This window comes from Papaver somniferum, chromosome 11 (assembly GCF_003573695.1).
Source record: "Papaver somniferum cultivar HN1 chromosome 11, ASM357369v1, whole genome shotgun sequence".
Lineage (NCBI taxonomy): Eukaryota > Viridiplantae > Streptophyta > Magnoliopsida > Ranunculales > Papaveraceae > Papaver > Papaver somniferum.
Genome location: NC_039368.1, coordinates 51,993,223 through 52,015,146, shown reverse-complemented (window position 1 = coordinate 52,015,146; position 21,924 = coordinate 51,993,223). Strand labels below are relative to the sequence as shown.

General features: G+C 36.1%; 1 pseudogene; it reads right to left on the bottom strand.

Moving 5' to 3' along the window:
* Positions 1–11,831: 11,831 nt before the first annotated feature.
* Positions 11,832–14,546, bottom strand: LOC113325391 (annotated as a pseudogene).
* Between the last annotated feature and the right edge of the window lie 7,378 nt (positions 14,547–21,924).

Genomic DNA, 21,924 nt, shown 5'->3' with positions numbered 1-21,924 from the left:
TGTGGGTTGAATTCGTTTAACCTATGTTTATACGTAATCGGAAGACAAATACTATATAGTATCTTCCGATTTTGGGTACCAATTGTGTGTCCCTACATGTTCTAATTCTCTGTTAAAATCGTAAGGCAACATATAACCTAGCTACCGGTTATGTCAATTTTATGGTTCAGTCGCAAACATCTATGTAGAATCGGAAGTAAGCTATAAAAATTAACTCCCGATTCTGGTCGATGTAACCGAAAACCCTAGAAAATAGACATAATCGGGAGATGAAATTAAGATCTAACTATCGATTCTGGGAAATAACCGAAAACCCTAGAACTTATTTTCATGGATTCGTAAAATTGAAGCAATATAAACACAGAAAACGATATAAACTTACCTAATTGGGGTCATTTTCTGGAAAGTTTGATTATCAGAATCACCACCTACATCAGTGCCGTCATCCTCTTCGTGTTCGTCGTGTTCTTCGTCGTTTGCAGCATTTACAATCACTTTGTTATTTAATTTTTCTCAAGCTCTCGTGGGTTCATTAGTATCAGTCATCGTTTTATAGAAGAACCGACGATGTTTTTTATTCGGCGATGAACGACGACGATGAATTGAAGTTTGAGAAGGGGGGGTTATTGTTTTTACTCTCCACAATCGGAAGGGAAGAAGAAGAGGAGAGAAAAGTTGAAAAGAAAAGAAATAAAATGAAATTCCTAGGTTTTGGGTGGTTTTAATCGTCCAAAGGTTGTGTCGGCAATTATACAATTGGTAGTCATATGATGTTCATTTGCTACCGATTATAGACGGTTGCCCCAAATTCATTTTTTTGCAAAACCGATAAAATTGAGTTTTCTACTTTAACAATCAGTAGATATGGTATGTTATTATTCTACCGATTATGGCAATAACCCATTCTTAAACAAACTAGTAATCGGTAGACATAACTCTACTCTAAACTACCGATTATAAAAGGATATTATCTGGAAATTTGGACATCCCATAATCGTGTCTATGGGTTGGGAATAAAAAGTCGCCCCTAATTCTTTCAGGGTCGCCCTTAATGACGCCAGGCTTTTCTAGACTTGAATTTTGTTAGACTTAAATTTTGTTAAATTGCTTGAAGGGGTAAATAGTAATTTCTTGACTCTTGTTGGTAAGAAAGATAATCCCAATTATGTCTTGGATTATAGACCTATTATATCTTGCTGCAATGTTTTGTATAAATGCTTGATCATGATTATTTCTTTAACAGCAAAACATGTGTTTAGTAACTTGATAAATGCTAATCAGTTTGCTTTCATTTCTGTGAGGTCTTTTCAAGATAATGTTCTGTTGGCCCATGAGATTTTGGGGAACTATCATAGACCTAATGAAACTTTATATGTGCTTTGAAAATAGATCTAAAGAAGGCTCACATTTTAATTTATTTTTTTGAAAAACCTTTCTATTATTTATAAAAGAAAAGGTTACAATACAGAAGAGACAAAATCCTCAGAAGAAAAAAAATAAAAAAATAGAACGGGGCAAAGAGGACCACATGTCCAGAGGCCCAATAAAAGAGAAAACTAGACAAAAAATAGACAACATGTCCTTAGCCTAGAACCAGTACAAGTCAATGAAACAATCATTCAAACCTATAGTATGGAATACCAAGAAATTCCAATCTCTGCATATTGGAAGGTCTTGTAAAAAAATTCATTACTTACCCTCTTAGAAAATGACATCCTTTCTTTGCAAATAAATCTGCAGAGAAGTTTATTTCCCTGTATACATGGTTGAAATGAATCTTCTTTAGAGCTTTGTAGACCAGCTTCCACCTAGCCAATACAAACCAAGCAGACTGTTGTTGGAGAAAACTGACATAGTTGCATTTGAATCGGTATTAACAATCACTTGAAGCTTGTTCCGTTGCACTGCCCATTATAAAGCACATAAGGCCCTTATAACTTCAGATACAAAGTTTGTAGTTATGCCAAGACCACCACTTTCAGCAGCAATAAATTGACCAGAGAAATCCCTAATAACAAAACCATACCCAAAAATACCAGGATTACCTCTTGAAGCTCCATCACAGCAGAGTAAGATGGAATTTCTCATCAGGTAGATGGAAACGGCATTCAATGATTTTTGGAATTTTCATCTTTCTGTACTTAATATCAAAAAATTGCAGAATATGAATGTCATAGTCTGAGTTATTTGTATAACCTTTAAGCCTTACTTCACAATCCTTGACCATTCTGGTTACTCTCTTTTTAGCATTTATCACATCAGGTGCAATACTCTCAAAGAAAACCATGTTCCTAGTGAACCATATATCCACCGTTACATTAAAGCAGCAATGAACCAAATTTCCTACACCACTGTATTTTTATATTTACCACAATACAATATGTCTTCAAAGGATTTAGGATTTTTAGTAGATGACCATAATTACATTTAAGAGGTGTGTCGTGGAGTCTTGATAATCATGGCAGATAAAGCATCTTGAAACTAGACAAAATCTTCTTTTATTCAAATTTTCATCTGTTGCACAAGCACCCCTAGTAATCTTCCATATATTGCTATTAGTGGAAGGATGAACACACTTTTTCCAAATATGCTTATACAATCTGAGTTTAGGAAAACTAGTTCTAATATAAGAGATAACACTAGCTACAGAAAATTTACCATCTTGTGGAGCAGTCCAAATCAATTCACCTTCACCAGGAACAATAATTGGCATATCAGAAATGGAAAAATTGAAGCATTTCCTCAGGAATCTCCCATTTTTGGTTAACAATCAAATTACTAACCTTCATATGGATATGTTGGGCGATATACTCATTATCAGGAAATGATTTGATGATGCTTTGCTCCAGAATCCAATTATCCATCCATACTGATATTTGGTCACCTTTGCCCACAGTCCATGCTCATTAAAATCCTGCAATATCCATTTGATTCCAGACTACACAGAAGATTGTTTATAATAACTGATCCAGTAATCATGTTTATCTTTATACTTTGCAAGAAAAATATCTAGCCCATTCCTCATTTAAGTTTAGAATTCCCCATAAAAGTTTCATCAACAAAGCTTTGTTTATGTATTTAAATTTCCTTATATCAAGTCCACCTTCTTCTACAAGAGAGCATACTTGACCCCAAGATATAGTTACGCATTTCTTGTCTTCAGCATTTCTACTCCAAAGAAAGTTTCTAGTAATTCTTTCACAAGCATATACCACTTTGTTAGGCCATTTGTAAACATACATATTGTATAGAGGAATGCTACTTAGCAGAAATATAATGATAGTTACTCTTGCTTGAAAGTCTAAGAGCCTACCAATCCATGCAGCAAATCTTTTATGTAACATCTCAGCAAATGTCCATAAGTGTTCATATTTAACTTTTCCTTGCATAATCATGACATCTAAGTATTTTTCAGGAAATGAGGATAAATTCATATTCATAAAATCAGCAATTTGATTACCTCTAGCAGTGGAAGTACCTCCTACAAAACATTTGGTTTTAGTAGCACTCACTGTTTGTCCAGAAGCTTGTTGATATTCAATTAGAAGATGTTTCAAATGTTATAAACTTGATTTACCACCATTGCAGAAAATAAAGATGTCATATGCAATAAAAAAATGAGAAGGATGAATACCTCTTCTAATAACCATTGGTTGCATTTTATTTTCCTGGATTAACTGAATAATGTTTCTACTTAGAACATCAGTTGCAATCACATAGAGAATAGGAGATAGAGGATCTCCTTGGTTGAGTCCCCTTCCTACACCAAAGTATCCCACATGACCACCATTAAGTATAATGCGTATCGTTGTAGTATTAAGAAGAACCAGAACTCAATTGCAGAAGCAAGTAGAAAAGCCATATTTCTTCAAAAAAGCAATAAGATATTTCCAACTCAAAGTATCATAATCTTGTGATATGTCTAGTTTAAAGCAAACATTTTCTCCTCTTCTTTTTATAATCATTTCATTAACAAGTTCAGATGCTAAGAGCACTTGTTCATGGATATTTCTTCCCTTAAAAGCACATTGTTGACTGGACACCAATTTGTGCAGAAGAGTACTCGTTCTTATTGTGATAATTTTTGTGAGTATTTTAAAGAAAAAATTACTTAGACCAATGGGAATTAACTCCAGGTGGTATCACTTGATATTGCCAACATTATCTAATTGCAGCCACCAAATCTTCGTTTATAATATCCCAAGAAATTCTATAAATAAATATACCAGTAAATCCATCTGGTCCAGGAGATCCGTCTTAATTTAAATCAAAAACTGCATTTCTAATTTCCTCTTTTGAAGGAATGCATTCCAATAGAGCATTGTCATCATCAGTAATAACTTGAGGAATAGCATTTGGAATAGTGTCAAAAATTTCCACAGGTTGCTCAGTAAATTTACTTGTGAAGTGGTTAATAAGAGTAGAAGCAATCTCATTTTGATTAGTCAAAATATTACCTAAATCATCATTCATCTCTGCTATGGTGTTTTTTGCTTGTCTTAACTTGATAGAAGTATGTAAAAATAAGTATTTGCTTCACCATATTGAATCCAGTTGATCCTTGCTTTTTGACTCAGCATAGTATGATAGTTATGTGCAGCTATATATCTAACACCCCTTGTTGTAATGTATTTATTTAAGTGACCTAAGTTGTGAGGATCATCATCCGAAAGAATATTAGATTCAAGCACCTTTTCCTCAGCTTCTCTTAATTTGACTTGAACATTTCCAAAAACCTCCCAATTCCATTTTTTAAGAATATTTTTCAAGTGTTTCAATTTATTCATGAAAATAAAAATAGAATTACCCACAAAAACTTCTCTCCAGGCATCAATAACTACTTGCAAGAACCCAGGATGGGAAATCCACATTCTTTGAAACTTAAATGGACAATTAGCAGGTTTCTGAATTTCTGAATTAGAACGAATAATTATACTATGATCAGATATACCTCTTACAGTTATTTGATATTTCCAACCTAGATATTTCTCTAACCATTGTGAATTGAATAAAGCCATATCCAAATTGCACAAAATTGTCTTCCTTACACATCTTCCATTTGACCCAAAAAATTGAAGTCCTGTTTTTGGAGCTTGTAAAAGATTACAGTTATCAAATCCAATCATTAAACTCTGCTACAGAATAAGTAAGAGGACATCTGCCACCCTTTTGTGCATCTAAGATAGAAACAGGGTTAAAATCACCCATAATCATCCAAGGTTTATCTAAATGACTAAAAGGAGCTAGATCATCCCATAATTTTCTTCTATTTATACTTAAAACATCAGCATGTACTCCAGTAATAAGTACACCCCCTATTTCAACAGTAATACTTTGTCTAGAAGATTGCATCACTACTAGTGAGCTTATTGAGTTATTCCAAAACAACCATAAATTGACTTTCCTACCATCACAAATATTATGAATTATTGTGTGGTTCATACCAGGAAGCTTTATTCTATTAGGAGACTTATGATGAATTTTGGGCTCTATCTTAGTTTGTCTTTTATCTACATATTGAGTTTATCTTAGCTTAGCTTATTGAGTTTTCCACAAAAACTAAAGAATGATTGAAATTTAGAGCTACATATCTTAGTTTGTCTTTGGCCTTTTGTCTCTTAAGGCCTCTGACATTCCAAAAGATCAATTTCATGTCAGCAAGAAAGATGAGGAGTTGTAGAGCTCATCTCATTTGACACTGATTTCAAAAGATCTCTTCTAGTTTTCCTAGTCACTGGAATAGCAGGCTTAGTAATTTTTTCTTGAGGTTTCTTTTTTTAAATGACGGAAGGATTTGGAAGACTTACGTTCTCAGATGATTGACTTTCTTGCAAAATAGTGAGACATCTTTCCTCAACTTCAGCAATATGATCAAATTTATTAGAAGAAATAACTGCCATTGGACTTAAGGATAAAATACCAACCTGATGAATTTCTTTGATTACCCCAATATTTTCTCCATTTTCATTTAAACAGCAGGGTACTTCAATTGGAGTTTGAGAGTTTTCTGAGGAAAGCACAACAACAGGATTTGTAGACTTACTAGCTGAAACTGCAGGAGCAACTGCTTCATTGGTTTTATCTTGTTTTGTAGGTGTTTGAAAAATATCCAAACCAACAGTAATCACCTCTTAGTTTTGGCTCTCCAAACATTTTTATGATGTACTAAAATAAAACCATTAGTCTCCTCTAAATTAGATCCCTTCTGTTTGGTTCTACACTCATTCACTAAATGATCCACCACTTTGCAGTGATTGCAGAATTTAGGAATTTTAGGAATCAAAATCTCTTGCTCAAAACTACCATACTTGGTCTTGATTAGAATATGATGTGGGATATACTGTGTTAAATCCACTTCCACTAAAACACTAGCATAATAACCGACCTCTCTCTTCAGAGTTATTTCATCAACCTTAATAACTCTGCTTATTCTTTTACCCGAATCCATGATAGTTTTTTCTTTCCAATATTCCATACCCAAACCAGGAAAGTGAACCCAAACAAAAACAGTGGTTGATTATTGATTAGCTGGGTTAAAATTTGTTTCCCATTCTCTCAGTTTAAGTAAACCTTCCAGTATTCATTCCAGAGATAATCGCTATCAATCTCATTATCTAATTTAATAACCAAAAAAACCTTTGCCAATAGGAATCGCTTCCATTGATTCCTTAAAAAGGCTGCAACAGCTTCAAATTTCAACTTAACGAAGTCCAATCTGCCAATCAAGCTAAACTTCCATTCATGTAAACTTTTGTCAATATCCTCTTCTGATATGAATAAAGCTAGAGAAGTATACCCACTGTTAGTATCTTCAAATTTTTTCTCATCAAGAACGGGTGAAAACCTAAAAAATTCCTCAACATTTTTAATTCAGAATGATTACCAGATTGATTTGTATTAAAATCAGACATCATTAATGTAAAGATTCCATAGAAAACTAACACCAATCATTGAAATTTAATGCAAGAGAAGTAGATTGATGTTCTGAAGAATGAGGCAGGTTGAGAAAAAATCTACTGAGTCAGTCGTCGATCTTAAGATCAACCCTAAAAGTGGAATTGAAGAAAAAAAATGTATTTTGGATAGATCGATCCTTCTTGAAGAGATTGAATAAACCTTTAGCTAGTTATGATGCTAAAAGAAGGCTTACAGCACTGTAAGTTGGAGGGCCATTATTACTGCTCTGGAGAAGTTGACTTATTAAATACAAGTACTTTTGGACTATGAAGTGTCCCCAAATTCCTCTTGGAGTTTGAGAAATATTCTTGGTCAGAGGGAGGAGGTTGTTAAACTTTTAAAAATTAATATTGGTAATGGGGATGCTACTTTCTTTCTAACTAGAAATTGGCACCTTAATGGAAGGTTGGTGGACCGGATTCCAGGTGATGTTATTAATATTGTGTTCCTTGGTAGAGATTATAGAGTCTCTGAATATATTTAGAATGATGAGTGGAAATTGCCACATAATAATGACTTGTTCACATCTGAAATGGTTGCTCAGCTTAGGACTATCTATGTTGATTCTGGGGAGGCCGATCGGGTTCTTTAGACTCCCAATAATCACCACCGTCAACAAGGGGATAGTCTCATAAATACATTTTGCAGAGAGGAGAATAAATAAAGACTTACTTGCGACCTGGATGTTAAAACAAATCTTAGAACTACAGAAATATTTTAACACCATTAAATTAGACTATGAACACTATAAGAGATAGAAAACCTACCTGTTTCTCGGCAATAACGATCCTCCAAACAGTTACACCACACTTTGCCTCAAATTTTTTTTTGAAGCATGATATTTATTGATCTATTAAGGGTCTATTACAAGAAGGTATTGAAATACATAAATTACGATAACATGACGGAGAAACAATATGTGATAATCATTCTTCGGTTTAGAAATGCATCGGGGATAGATGATGAGGTTGTCAAAAGTCTGCAGGCCTTCGACGAATGCTTTCCACAAGAAAAGTTGTATTTTTGACGGATACATATGAGTCTGGAGGTTGGATGTTGGTGATGGGTGTTGATGCAAATTATCCGAGAAGAAAGATTGTCTACCTCTGTGTTCTCCTGTGTTATCCATATCTTCAACCTGATATTTAGTCTTGAATTTGAGTTGAAGTAGTATCCAAACTTCTGACCTTTGGGATCTAGATTTGAAAGCTAGTACTACTAATACAAATGTTACTAAACTGAAACCATGATACAATCAGAAATACAACGAAAGACTGTTACTGCTACAGAGATACTAAAGATACTAAACTGAAAGGATCTGAAACAAATACAAACTCGACTACACTAACAATTTACTCGTCATTATAAATATATTCAGAGACTCTATAATCTCTACCAAGGAATACAATATTAATAACATTACCTGGAATCCGGTCCACCAACCTTCCATTAGGGTGCCAATTTCCAATTAGAAAGAAAGTAGCAGCCCTATTACTAATATTAATCTTTAAAAGTTTAACAACCTCCTCCCTATGACCAAAAAAATTCCTCAAACTCCAAGAGGAATTTTTGGGACACTTCATAGCGCAAAAACACTTGTCTTTAATAAGTTAACTTTCACTGGTACTTGTTAGTAAACATACTTCGTAGATGAATCCTAAATGGAGGACACTTCATAGCCCAAAATCTTATCAAAATCCGAATCGCCATCGACAAATTGACTGCGGATGATGTGATATTTGATCTGTATCGAGATGCTAGAAATCAAGGTTTAATCCAAAGGAGAGATGAAGTTGCATTATATTATGGACCCTTAATGACTGCGGATGGTGGATATTCAATGTACGATCCACATCGGGTAATGTGACAATTGGGTTACGTCCAAGAAGAACCTCATTTCGATGAAGATAAGATGTTCTTTACTGTGTTAAAGGCTAACTGCTCCACGTCCCAAAAAACTATTCACGTCTCTTACGCTCCAGCGTCAAATCAAGAACATTGGGACGATAGACGTGGCCGTATCATCGATGTGAGTCTTTTGGACGAGGTATCCAAAGGTAATGAAGCTAGTGAGAAATACATGACGTGGTACTTGGGTTGGGCTCATCCTACTGTGATTAGGAAACCGGCTGCTGAAGAACTGGCTCGTATCAATAAGATGGCATCGAAAGACCCAGCAACAAGTCTTAAGTTCTTTGTAAGTATTTTAGAGTTGCTCTTACTGTTTTAAGATTACATTATCGAATCATCCTATTAATTGTTTGTTGTTTAATTGAAAATAGAAGGAGCAGTTGAAGACCTTTGTGAAGGTGTTGTGTTGCGCGAAAGACACAGGAGAGCCTTTTTCGATTGAGGAGCAAAGCAAGCACATTGACTATGCTTGCAATATTGACAATGAGGAGGCCCATGAATTGTTCAAGCAAGCTGATGCTGAAGTAAAGAGAGAAGAAAAAGCCGGGAGGGAAGCACAAGCCAAGATGAATGCTGATAAAAAGAGGGCTCGTAGTGGTCGTGGTGGTGAAGGTAGTAGTGGTGGTGGTGTTCCTAAACGGGGTCGTGGTCCCGGTGGTGAATGAATGCAGTCTCTAATTTATTTCTTATGTTGTGTTGGACAAATGTTAAGGTTAACGGTTGGACAAATGTTTTCTTTTCAAGGTTTATGGGACATGTTTTCGTATTTTGGACAACAAGTGTTGGATTTCTAGTTGTTGAATGAATGTTTTGTTTAGCTATGTAAAATTGCAATACTTATGCCGGCATGCTTTTTTTAAGTTACAATGCCGACCAAACCAGGGCCGACAAGGTTTTAAACTGTCAGACTGCCGGCCCTGACACCAGAAGTTATTTGCATACCAGGGTCGGCAGGGTAATCAGATCAAAACCTATTCGGCTGTTAAGAAGCCAACAGGGTATTATATTATCGACCCTGTCGGCTATGAGTTGCAAAAAATACCTTCTCCTGATGCCTAAAATCATCATAAAATCGGCATGGTTAAAATTATGTTCCTCGTCGACCACATCAAATCCGGCACTCTAGTGATCAAATACCATTCCGACGGTTAAATAGAAAATTGCATGAATTCCTGATGCCTAAAAGTCATAACGTCGGCATGGTAAGAAAATTTCTACCTTGTCGACCTTATCATATCCGGCATGCTAATAACCAAATACATTGCCGGCGGATACACAGAAGTAAATGTTCTCCTGATGCCTAAAAGTCATAAGGCCGACATGGTAATAAATTTCATACCTTGTCGGCCATACCATATCCGGCACTCTAATAACCAAATACCTGTCCGGCGGTTATTCAGAAAAAAACCAACTCCTGATGCCTAAAAGTCATAAGGTCGGAATGGTAGCAAGTTTCGACCTTGCTGGCCAGTGTTAGTCGGCTTATTGTGGAAACAAAAACCTCGCCGGCCAATTCAAAATTCAAATTTTTGCAAGTACAATTGCATTGATTAACTTGTACTTGGACACTATAACGGCCAAATTTGGGCACCATCCTATAAATACACTACTTCTCTCTATAAAACAACACACAACTATTTGCATATACTCTCCAAAGCGCATATCATCATACACTCCATCTAACTCACCCAATAGCTCTCTACACACAACAATGGCTTCATTTGATTCAAATGAAGATTTGGCAATCACCAAAGCTTGGTACGCGGAAACTAGAGTAAGACATGCGTCCTTCGAAAGGGTGGATGTCGTTACCTTTTGGGCTAGGGTACACAACAAATTTAGGCAAGACTTTGGGAATCCTAATAGAAGAAGTGTCCAACAAGTCCATGATAGGCACCAAGTCATCGAAAATGCGATACTTTCTTTTTTAGCTCTCCAACCTCGGATTTTTAACGCTTCCCACTTCAACTTGTCCATTGAACAATTTGTAAGTATGTTTGTGGTTTATGTTACGTGATCCATGTTGTTTGATCTTCCTACTAAACACTACTAAAAAAGAAACTTTGTGTTTTGTTTTTGTAGCATGAAGCCGTGAAAGCGCGCTACTTAAGAAAAGGGGGAAGCATTCGCCTTCGATGCAAGCTATCACTTCATGATTGACAAAATCTCAGAATATGCACCGGACTTCATGGAGGCCGGAGATGAATGGGATTCCTCCGACGAAGCTTGATGGTTTTGTGGGTGGACAAGGAGTTAGGTTTTATGTTTCAATCAATGTAGTAACCAAAATTGCATGAATAAAGTGAATTACATCTTCCCATATTCTGTTTTCTGTTTGGTATAAGTACATGCCGGCAAGGTTAGAAATCCTTAGCATGCCAATTACAGGTCAGCCGGCAGTGTTAAAAATTATGTGCATGCCGACCATATGATAGCCGGCATTGTAGGAAATATTTACATGCCGACCGTAAAATTGCTGGCCCAAGATAGTCGGCGTAATCTTCATTCAAAGACCATTCCGGCTTAAAAAGGGTCGGCATTTTCTCCATCCACGGACCATGCCGGCTGTAATTGGTCGGTATCTTATTAAAACGTCTACCATGCCGGCGGAGCATAGCCGACACCTTATTCAAATGTCGACCTTGCCGACCTTTCACATTTTCAAAACCAATTTTTTTGATCGAAATCAAACTCATAAGACAAATAAAAGGTTTAATCTACTGAATTCATAATTTCAAAATTTTAATCTAAACTCAATTAGTTAACTTAATCAGAATTTTTAGTGTTAATTAAACAAGGGCATATTAGCCATTTAGAAAATAGAAGGTTAAGGAGTGGCTTCTTTTACTTCAAAATGACCTAGCTTTTGTCTCATTAGGTATATCCCAATTAATCTGGGTATACCCCAATCTCGCCAGGTTTAATCCCGTTTATCATGTCAAAGAAAAAAAGAAAAATTTAACACCAATAGTATAATGTATGCATGTATGAAAGAATACATGCATGTACACCTTCCCAGATCCAAATAAGAATATCAGGTTGTATTATCTGAGAAAAATGACACTGAAGATACTTCCGTAGAAAACATTATCTCAGAGACCCTGCCTTACTCAAAACTACGTTACTGCATAGTACTCGACGTCCAAGAAAAACCTGCAAGAGGTATAGCCAAAGCTGGGAATTTTCCAAATATTTTCTGAAAATGTGTATATAATGGAAAAGTGAGGACCAGCAATAAATTGAATAAGTTAATGCCAGCCGTGGTGGTGGTTGAGTGGAAGATTTAACCCAAAAAGAAAAATAATCAGCTTTTTCACTCTTGCCGCCACCGGATGTTCTGAAGAAACTTTCCCATTATAAACCCTGGTTCCTTCCATTCCGAAATCACCTACATATCACCCGAAAGAAGATGAGATTGAGCTTTATGAGATAAACCACAAACTTTTGGGCAAGTTATGTCTTTATAACACATTATCCTGTGTAGCTTATTAAGCATATTGTGCAAGATCACAAAACTAATTTTGGTGGGAAGTTTCTGACTCCAAAAGAACTTACTTGCAGTGAAAGGTTCTTTTCTATAAGCAACTTTTTTGACATGCCTCATCTCAGAACTTCTTTTATGCCTCAAATAGTTGTCAACCAGGCTATCTTCTAAACCAGTTTCATCAAGAAGAAGCGAGATCACAGAATACTAGATATCCTATTTTGTGTGATTGTACCAGAACTAATGGAACGATATCAGGGTCACTTTATACCTAGTTGGCTCGCAGGCGAGAGTAGCAATATCTGCTGCATCGACATCCAATACTCCTCCTAGACTTGGGAATTCCGAAAAGCTGCTAGAGTTGTTGTTCGTATACTGGTGGCCTTCAAAGATAAAATGTTGCTCATGGCGGTCCTATTTATCACCTCTTTACAACGGTTTTAGACGATTCGGAAAAAATTACCCATAAAAAGAATGAAAAAGATGTGCAAGGAAGATTAAGAAGTAAACTTGTGTACTTACCATCCCGAGATATAAATTCATTCCTTGTGTGTAGACAAGTAAAACGTTAACAAGCTTATGCAAAACAGTTCACAATCAAACGAGAATGTATAAAATTAATGAATCAGCATCCTAGTCGATAATGAAGAATCTAAAAACAAGGAAGAATTTAAATTCCTTGAGAAGGAATTTGGGTCGAGGCGTCGAGCCAGAACTCACTCAGTCCATACAAATGGAGAATACAATAAAAGCAAGTAATCGGAAAACCATGTACCACTTCAAATCAGATTTAAGTCCAATTTATCATGGTAGGCCAAGCTTCTGCCACCAATCTATTTCTGCTATTCTACTCAGAGCTATTTGAGACAAAAATTATAAAAAGGTTTCCGTTTAACTGACCTTAATATCTCTTTTGTGCAGTAGGGTAACTAGTGATAACTTCACGGGTATCTACCCACATAGATTCAAAATTCATCATTTTTGCAGGAAGAGACGAAGTCTCTATTGGAGCAGGCTGCTTCTCCACGTTCAGTCCAAGATCCCTCTCAATTTTCTTCCACATATTCAAAAAGTTTGGTCGACATTTCTTCTTCGCAATGTCGATCACTTGCTTAACTTCCTCCAATTTTGATTTCTCAAACAACCCTTGAACCAAATACTTCATACTTGTAAAATTAGGATGCTTGTCCCTCTTCAAGCTATCCTTGAAAACCTCAAAACCCTTGTCAACATCTCCATTCTTGCAAAGGTGATGGATAAAATTTGTAAAAGTTGCAACATTTGGAACACACTTGTTTTCCGCAAAACTTTCATAAACTTAGCTTCCTCTATTAAACCGTGGTTACAATAACAAATAAGAAAATTATTGTAAGTAACTGCATCTGGAATTAACCCCAAAGTTTTCATTTCATCAATCAATGACAGAACATCTTCCGGTGGCCCAGTTTGCATTATTCTAACATTAAAAGCAGTAACATCAAGCAAACCTTTCTCAGCCATTTCTTTCCAAATTTTATCTGCTTCTTCAATACATTCCTTCTTATAAAAAGCATCTAATAGAATTGTATAAGTAATTGCAGTAATGTCAACATTTTTTTCCTCCATTTCTTTCAGAACTGTTAACCCGATTTAGGAGAACCAGATTCACAATAGGATCTAACCAAAATGTCATATGAAACTTTATCAGGAGAAATTTTATATTTTTCTGAGATTTCACTGAATATTTTCGGTACCTGGTCAGCTTTGCAAGCCATTAGAAGAGCGTTAAAGGAAAGAACTGACCTCGGCGTACCGAGTTCCTCCATCTGATCGAATGTTCGAAGAGCATGATCAAAGATTCCTGCACGACCGTAACATTTAATCAAGGTTGATAAAAATGGTTCTTCAGTAATTTTAGGGCTTTTTTTCTGAGGTTCGATGAGAGTTTCAATCTCACTAAAACGACGAGATTTGGCTAAGCGTTTAATAGTAAGATCTCGAGTCCGAGTAGAGTGATCAGAGACTGATGAGGCTTTGTCCGGATCAGACTCTCTTTGAAGCTCCGATCTAGATACACGATTAGAGATGGAAGAAGAGGAATGGTTGGTGGTGGTGGTGGTGGTGGTGGTGGTGGTGGAGAAGAGACGGACATGGCGGATTGAAGATATTTTTAAGGTTTTCATTTTGGGTTTTGGGAGTGAGAGAAGTAATGAAAGTTGGAACGATGATGGTGAAGGATTTTTGTTAGGGTTTTAGAATCTTTTAGAGGAAGGGGGAAACAAGTGTGGGGTTCATTTTTAGGCCGGTTCGGATGGGGGTTGGCTAAACCCTCCATTTCCCATGCCAGTTGGGCTGGCTAAATGGTTGTGTCACTACGGGGAATAAGTTAAGCGATCGAGTCTCCACCGAACGGTTGAGACTAGACCGACCGGTTTTATGTAGACCGTTAGCGGTCTACATAAAACCGGTCGGTCTTATAATCGTCGCTTATTAAATAGTGAAGTAACGGTTATTCTCCTTCCCCACCCACGTCTCCCTATAAATTAACCTCGTTCAATTCAGTTTAATCACACCTTATTTTCTCATTAACTCTATCATCTTAGTCTTTTATACCTTTAATCATCTGTTTAATTTTTATTTTCAACTCAATGTATTCTTCTGACGAATAAGTGCGTATTCATATGGATCGATTTGAAGAACAACAACGAATATTCGTTCAGGCGTTGAAACAAATTGATGATGAGGCAGATGAAGATAAAGATCTAACCAACAACTTGTTGCATCTATATTCATCGGGGCAAATACCTAGAGATCCAGAGCCAAAAGAAGTGTTCACAAGAAGATATACGTACCGGGGTAGGGATGAATGGCACGAGAAGCTGATGCATGATTATTTTCTTCCCAACTGTGTGTTCTCTGATGAAAATTCCAAGGTCGAATCCGCATGCCCCGACATTTGGTGTTAAAGATTATTGGTGTGCTTTGTCAGGTAGAACCTCAATTTAATTATCAGTATGATGCACTGAATATTAGGGGTCATAGCCCTGAACAAAAGGTTACTTCGGCCTTAAGAATTCTAGGATATGACAGACCTACAGATTCTAATGATGAGTACCTTCGCATTGGCAAAACAACCGCATACAAGTATCTTTCGTTGTTTTGCGAAACAATGATTAATCATTTTGGTCCAACCTATTTACGAAAACCAACTGACGCAGATGTTAGAGAAATATTAAAGCAAAATCAGGAAAGGGGATTTCCCGGAATGCTGGGTAGTCTTGACTGCATGCATTTGGTATGGACCGGATACCCTATCTATTGGACCGGTCAGTATAAGGGTCACTAAGCAAAACCAACGGTTATCTTTGAGACTACTGCTTCTTATGATTGTTGGATATGGCACGTTTTTTTTTATTCCCCGGGTCTCGAAACGATATAAATGTTTTACACAAATCGCCTTTGTTTGAAGATTTAAATAATGGTATTTCTCCTCAGGTAAATTTCAGTATCAACGGGAATCACTACACTCATGGTTATTATCTTGCAGATGGAATTTATCCAAAATGGTCAATTTTAGTTCAATGTTACTGTCAGCTACCTGCCGGTGAAATGAGTCGTTCATACTCATATTTCAATAGTAGACAAATGGATCCGAGAAAGGATGTGGAACAGGCTTTTGGAATTCTGAAGCGGAAGTTCGCAATAATTTGTGGGCCTTATCGTGGTATAAGTGCTCGTGAAATGCATAAGACTATGCTGACTTGCGTCATTATGCATGACATGGTAATCCAGGAAACTCGTCGTAATAAGAATTGGACTAACCATCAAGATGAAGACTTAAGGCCTGAGATTATACCAGCAAGAGGATTACCTGCAAGGAACTATGCGCAAATGACCAGTCATATTGAGAACAGAACTCTGTATAACAGGTTAAGGGAAGATCTCTGAGCGAATATGTGGGTTGAGTTTGGAAGAGATTGAGGACGAATTGAGTAGTGTTGTTTCATTTGTTAGTTTTTTTTTTAATTGTTTAATTGTTTAAGTTTCATTTGTTGTTCCATAGTTTTTTTTTTAAGCTGCTTAGGTTTAAAAATTTTAACGGTCATTTAAAGTAGCAGTCATTTAAAGTAGCAGTCTAGACTCAATCGCTAGCGCTCTAGACTCAATCGCCAACATTCCTTATAAATATACCTTCGCTTCATCCATTTCAAAATCACACCTTCACTTCTCTACTTTCTGGTTAATTTATGGATGATCCTAGATTCACTGAAGATGAAGTTTTATCTCTTTGTAGAAAATATGTAATATACTACCCGCAGAGAGGTGAAGAACGACGAATGCACGGTTTACCTAGTATGAGTTATTTGGGTAAAATTCATGATGTCTTCTGCACAGAGACAGGTAATCCTCGTAACCGGGATCGTGATGTTTTGTTTTGCTGATTCATGATTATCAAAAAAGATCTTGTAGATTTTATAGCTATGAAAAGGATTGTCACTCGATATCGTCTTATAGGTGACACCAATGCTGAATTGAGAATACGAACTCGAGACGAGTGGCGAAGATGGAAAGGAAAAAAATTCGAATACGAAGCGCGGTACCAAATTCTTAAGGAGTTTCTAATAACTCGTATGGGATGTTAGGCTTACTATTAGTTTTCATGGATGTTGTCAAGTTTAAGTTTTAATGTAATGAAAAAACTAGAACAATTGCATTCACCATAACTACTAAATCTTCATGAAAATTAAAGCTGATACATTAATTAATGAAGTGGTACTACTTCATTGTGGTCTTCATCTTCCTCGTCTTCAGCAGCTTGAACTCCAAATTATTTTTCCAAATTTCTCTTGTTTCGTTTTTCTTCCAAATCCCCTACTAACCTGTCTATCTCCATCTCCCATACCATATATTCATAGTCTGAAACAAATTTTTCTTGAGTTTGTCGATGTTTTTTCATCTCCCTAGTCAAGAACTGACGGTCTACAACTCTTTGTTTTTCGGCAATCTTTTGATGCTCTATCAAAGTATCAAAAGCACCTCCTTCACTTGCTTCTCCTTCTTGGGCATCTTTTCTCGCCGCTGTTGCATGATTTCTTCCTAATAATTTTCTCTTGATCGCAGCATTGACATTCAAGTTGGAATTGTTGTTTTTTGTGGTTTCTGGTGAAGAAAATGGATTATCCGAAGGGGGGATGAGATGATTGAGATGGTTGTGAAGCTGGCGTTGAAGGTGAAGAAGTGTATGGTGAACTTGCAAGTATATTCTGCATGTTTGCTAACACTTCTGGATTATATTTAGGCAACACTTTCAAAATATGATGACAACTTTCATAAGCAAAAATTTTCCCATGTTTATGGTGCCAATCATTTCGACACTTTCGTTCGACATCAACATCGACAAGACCGCTCGCTCGAGCACGAGCAGCTTGCATTAGAGCAGCGACATACAAGGCAACTTGAGCGTTGATTATAACGAAGCGACTGGACAATCCATTTACATCACGATCGTTGATGTTCATAGTTGCTTCACGAAATTTAGCAAATATGTTATCCCACAACTTGGTAGATTGTTGATGGGCACCATCGACACTATCTTGTGTATAGAACACATAGTTTCTGCAAATGCTTTCATCTTCGGATACGGTAAATTTTGCACCCCTAATCTTCTTAGTTTTATTAGATTGAGTATTAGATTGAGACATATTAAAGAAATTATACAATACGAGTTAATGAAAGAGTTAGATGATGAAATTTTTTTTAGATTAACAAATGTGAAGAGTAGAGAAGCGAAGGTGTGAGTTAAAATGGTAGAAGAATGTGGTATTTATAGGGGGGAAATTTATGGCCATTGAATCAGATTCTACTTAGCGGTGTAAACTAGAACGACCGGTCTTATAAGAGCCGCTAGCAGTGTAGCCTTGACCGAGCGGTGGAGACTCGATCGCTCGGTAGACACTTGACCTGGCCTGGCTAAGTGGCGGTTTGCCAGTTTGCCACCTTCATAGTGGGTGCAAAAATGGAAAACTCTCAAGTTTGCCACACCCATAGGAACCGACCTTAGACTTGAATTTTTCTCTAGGTCCACGGGTATCTGGCACTATCAAGTTCTATGAATTACTGTATAGTCCTATCTAGGAGACCTGACTACTGTCTAGTCCACCCGTCAAACTAATTTACTCGCTAGTCCAAAAACATGATTTTGGGTCATTTACTCGTTGGTCCAACACATGTGCGAGTTTCAAATGTTTTTTTTTCTCTATTCAGAAATTACCCTGCAACTGCATAAGAGGAGAAAAACTTTGTTTTCTTTTCTTCGGCTCAGATTCGGATCTCTCTCTCTCTCTTCTACTGGTGTTCTCCGTCATTTTTCAAGCATAATGATACGAATGTACATATGCATCCAATCCATCTTATCTTTCCATATTTTTGATTTGTCTTCTCTTCTCTATCAGTGTTTTTAGGGTTTTTGTCTGAAAATCGTTTTGGTGCTCTATAATCAACTTCATATCCATCCAATCCAGGTATGTTCTATAATAAGTGAAAACAAGTGAAGAAGAAGATTAAGAAGTTTCACAAATAAATCCACGAAGAAGAAGAAGGATGAGGAGATATAAATTTTGTATAATCATACATTACATATCAATATCTACATTGGGATTATACACTTTTCATTAAGTACATATTACTATGTATTGTTGGATTACTATGCATTGTGGGATCATAAAAAATTTCCTTCAATACATATCAATATGTATTGCTAAATCAAATGTATCATGGAATTATACACTTTTTCCTTCAGTACATATCAATATGTATTTGTTGAATCAATATGTACCATGGGATGATACACTTTTTCCTTGAATACATATTTTCATTCAGTACATAACAATATGTATTGCTGGATCAATATGTATTGTGGGATTATACACTTTTACCAACAATACGTATTTTCCTCTAGTACATATCAATATGTACTATTTGATCAATATGTACCGTGGGATGATACACTTTTTCCTTCAGTACATATTGATATGTAGATCATACATAACAATATGTACTGCTCTTGGTGATTAGCAGAGATTTTTTTCTTCTTATTATTTCACTGGATCTGAGTGATTTTTTTTATTTCGGTATCCTAATTTGATTTTAAGCTTTTAGTTTTATGGGGTTTTTGATGATTGATTTTTTTTACAGTTTCTGATTTGATTTCCGGTGCCCAATTTCGATTTGGATTTGGGAATAGTTTTAGATTTTCTGGTTTGTGAACGACAATGACGTGGTTTTAGTGAAATTTTAGTGAAAGAGAGCATTGTGATGGGCAGGAAGATAATTTTATGTATTCAAAACTTTTTTGGACCTCCAGTTAATTGTTTTTTGTTGGTGGACTATAGGATAAGCCGGCTCGGGTTTACCAGACTAAATAGCAAATTTCTCCTATCAGTTTTAAGGTGAGAAACCGGTAAAATCGATGGATTTGGTGCCACCCATGTCAGATGCATTTAAATAGCGGATGTTAGATTTTCAATCATGTCCAGTCTTCATTTTATTTATTTTTTGGGTAAGTACACTTTATATTCAAAAGCTAAGTGGGATTTACATCACGGGGGAAAGCCCTTCCCATTACATCATCATACAAAAGATTAGTCAGAAAAAGAGGAGGTTGGTGAATCCAAACTTGATTTACACCAACTGATACAACCTTCTTGGATAAAAGATCCGCTACAAAATTACCCTCTCGGTAGTGATGGGAGAGTGAAGCATCCTGAAAGAGACTAAGCAAAAAGATAATGTCTCTAAGGATGTTAACAAAAAACCAAGGAATAGAACACAAACCATTTACAAGCTGCACTATGTACATGGAATCAGAAACCACTTGAAGCTTATGAATTCCTAGAGTATGAGCTAACTGCAAACCCTCTTTGAGTGCCCATAACTCTGCCATGTTGTTGTTGTTGTTGTTGTTGAAAACATGTTTGGAAAATGAAGCTAAGAATGAGCCATCATCTGATCTAAGAACTCTACCTGTGCCTGCAACATGTTCAAGATTAGCAGCACCATCTGTATTTAACATAGTATAACCTGCAGAAGGGTAAACCCATCCAATCATCTGAGTAGTAAGTAGAGTATAAGAACAAGAGGAAGTAATGGCAGCATATTCTTGGGCTTTGGATGTAGCCTGTTGCAGGACGATTTCCGGTTGAAAGTCTGGTGATTAAACACAACTTGATTCCGTGTAACCCAAATTTGCCATAAAAGAAAAGGAATAATACAGTATGATAGATGTCTCTGGCCATAAGGGTGAAAACAACTATATTCGCAAATCCACTCCAAAGTAGGATGAATGCATATTTACATAAAAACATAGTTTAATTATTTATTTATTTATAACATCCTAAGTCATTTTTATATAAACACTCTTACATGTTAACTAATTCTTTTTCGTTTTATGCTGGGAACGTGTAATTTTAAATTTTCCACTGATGATTAGTACGAAATGAATACAATATAGAGTATGAATTATTAGACTTATCACCATACCATACACAAATTTAAAAATACACTTAACTTAGTGGGTACGGTGCCCGTGGATTTGTTTAAAGAGGGTACCAAATACATCACCAACTTTTTTCCTGGTTGTTCATATGTACAAGGAGTTGAGAACAATCATGAAAAGGAAAGGGTACCAAGTATACCACCTACTTTTTCGTTCGAAAACCTGTATAGACGAAACCTAATGTAATTGCAAGTAGACCAACTTAATGATCCTTGATAATATTTATGTAGAGGTTATATCTTTATTTCTTCTCAATCAGAAAGTCTAGACTAAAGAGTTTGTGAACCTAATTGTTAAGAAGAGTACTTGGACGATCTCAAAAATCAATATACAAGATCTATCTAGTTGTATCCAAATAATCAAATCAGAATTCTACAAAGTGTGGAACTTTTTATTCATCTTTCAAGATACGAATTCTACAAGAACGAGTCCCTTAATCGATCACATTAATATAGACTTATCTACTAAAATTGAATATGAGTAACTTTTGCTATTCCTATTATAAAGATAAAAAATATAATACGAAAAAGGAAAACACATAAGACACCAGAAGTTTTGTAACGAGGAAACTGCAACTGCAGAAAAGCCCCGGACCAATCTGCCTCTAACAGACTAGCCTATTTAATTTTCCTTTAGATCGAATAGATTAATGCTTGTAAATTTGTTTGTAATAGACAAAGCTAGCAAACCTCATAAATATGGAACACTTATACTCAGTTACCTGCGAAGCATGGATTCTTAACCACCTCTCAAGAATAATCATGAACTAATCAAATAAGAATAGTTTTTGAATATCTATCTTGAGGAATCACGAAGTCTAAGACGAAGAGTAATTTGTAATCTATATATATCTCCTTCCTGAAAGAGATTACTAAAACCTTGATAACCTTAAGAACAAGATCATGATACACGAACTATCAAGGTAAATATATTTGGACTTGGCTTCACGAATCCCTAAGTGAAGTCTTTTAGTCGTAGACCTAATTATGTTTCTCGAGGAACTCTAGGTAAATAGAGGGCGACTCTAGCAATCAACTAG